General features: G+C 39.5%; 1 pseudogene; it reads right to left on the bottom strand.

Moving 5' to 3' along the window:
- Window positions 1-1,379: 1,379 nt before the first annotated feature.
- On the bottom strand, window positions 1,380-2,061 carry LOC147446984 (uncharacterized; annotated as a pseudogene).
- Between the last annotated feature and the right edge of the window lie 361 nt (window positions 2,062-2,422).

The raw sequence follows: 2,422 nt of genomic DNA, 5'->3' as shown, positions 1-2,422 counted from the left end.
CATAGTGTGCTTCTTCTGAACCTCCACTGATGGACATCATCCCATTCAAGATATCTTTTTATCGATCCTCAGATCAATGTGTGTTGCTCTTAAAGGCCTCTGATATGTCCAATACACAAAGTCCTATGGGCATTGGGTTGCAAAGGTGACGCTCCAAGTATGAAGAACCTTCAATATGAAGGTTTACCACATAAATCCTCCAAGGAAAATCTGTTGATTTTACTTGCTCCTTGTGTAGATTGATTGTCCACTCAACATACTTTCTTGCACTCTCTAGAAAGTCAATCTTCTTGATTCCTCGCTTTAATTGTGTCTTGATCCATATATCACAAAGCTCAAGAAACTTCATATACAAAACATCATTGATGTTATACACCAAGACAAGATCCTCCCAAGTATTGCACTTTGCATCTTCATTGAGAGAGTTAAACTCCTCAAGCAAGGCATCTTGAATGATACGATCTTGCTTGAGTTGTTTGATTCTTTCAAGCATGTCCATGATGTCTGTGTCCTTTATGCCCTTTGATAACACAATTGTGCGATCTCTTATTTATGCTTGTATCTTTTTAACCTCTTCTTCATCCAAACCAGCTAGATACCTAAATACTGTGGCACTTGGTTTCTTATTCTCTTTTTCCAATTCTATTATAATATCTAGCCAATCATTAAAGATGGCATCAGAATAAGTCACCATGTGAGCTTGCTTTGTAATAAAGGATGGTCCAACCCATATTCTAGCCATTCTTAAACACGCCTACACAAAGAAATTAAAGAAATCAAAAATTGACTATCAAACTTGCATGGTGTCCTATGTTTCTAGTGCAAAAGAAAAATGATATGGGATTAGAAATTTATAACTTACATCCCATTTGCTGCGAGGTGAAGTTCCCTCCACGACATCAAGTGGTGGCCTTGCAGGACATCCGTTAAATTTCCACTGATCATGTAAGTGCTTCAACATGACACTGTATGGTTGCTTCACATACAAGGCCTTTGATTGTTCATTTGCAATAGAAAATATAGCGATAGAAACATGTGGAGGTGGATCTACAATAATGCGGGCCTTTCATTGAGCATACACTGCCATGAGCTCTTGTGATCTACCCCCTTTGTCATTTCTTCAACTCTCAGCATTTTTGCTGCATATATAGAGTGTCGTCCGTCAAGAATCCAATACCTATAGTCTTTTAGCTTGCCTTCTTCAATCTCTGATGGCGTCATTGGGATTCCTGTCCTTTGACCACAATTCTTGGCAGGCATCAAATATGCACATGATGAAGGCCTATTTGTACTTGCAGCAAAGAGAAGCATGCAATTATTTAGCTACTCCTCGTCAAGTTGGCGAGAATTATAATGATTAGGAGCAAGAAAACAATTGGTCAATGGAATTTCATACTCTGTATACTTGAATGGAAAATATGCTGAATATTTCTCCATGCCTCCAGTATCGCCTTTCGTTGCCTTTTGAACCTCTTTCTCTAAACGATCAGGCTCCACAAACCTTAAGTGGTTGCTTGTACCCTCTTGTGAAGCATCTACATTTGACTCATCCACCACTTTGGACCATGCAAAAATATGAGCCTTGGCCCTCTTTGCTTTTGGATGAGAAGATTTTGGCCTTGGAATCTTGGTGGAGAGCTTCTTATTCTTCATACTTTGGACAATGGAGTCATGAAGAGTGTCTGCAGTCACGTGTGTAGGATCCATGTTTGCATTACAACCTCTAGAGAACATAGTCACCTCATATTATTTTACCATGCATTGAGAAAAACATGCCTTTGGAGATAGGCAATACTCTATATTCCCTGGAACTTGAATGTTAATGCACTAAATGCTAGGATGCCCTTCAACGGTTGATACAACTACTGCAACTACTTGGCCTAGATCCTCAAATACATTTTTATCTTGTTCTAAGGCAAGAAAAAAATGTACTTTATGATATTGAGCACCTTGTAGTCCATAAATATTGAGGTACCATGGATGAGGCTCATTGGTAGCGAGCTCAATGCTGATTGGAATGGTAGTTACTTTTCTCTTATATGAGGTCCTCAATTGAGACATTTTTGTAGACATGTAGTAGTGTTAGTGTGTATACACGCTTCACCAGGGGCACTTTTCTCCCACTGGGTTTTTCCCCCTGGACATCTGGTGTGAAAGGAAACCTTATCTCTTAGGGTCTCATATAAGCTTTGTAGCTCTGAGTTTGTATATACTCTATTATTCTAATACAGAGAGATAGACTACAGAGATCTCGTACGCAAGCTTTGTGTCTTCTCCTTCTCCATCTTCTTACTACTTTGAGTTGCTATCTTCCTTTTGTTTCCTCTTTCATCATCTTCAACAATTGGTATCAGAGCAAGGTGATTTCGAGAGCCTCTACTTGCGTTTTTGCGTCCGCGCGCGCAATCGCAGTTTTCAGGCA

Source organism: Adiantum capillus-veneris, chromosome 11 (genome assembly GCF_014529385.1).
Source record: "Adiantum capillus-veneris isolate H3 chromosome 11, ASM1452938v2, whole genome shotgun sequence".
Taxonomy (NCBI): Eukaryota; Viridiplantae; Streptophyta; class Polypodiopsida; order Polypodiales; family Pteridaceae; genus Adiantum; species Adiantum capillus-veneris.
This window is presented reverse-complemented; position numbering and strand designations above follow the sequence as displayed.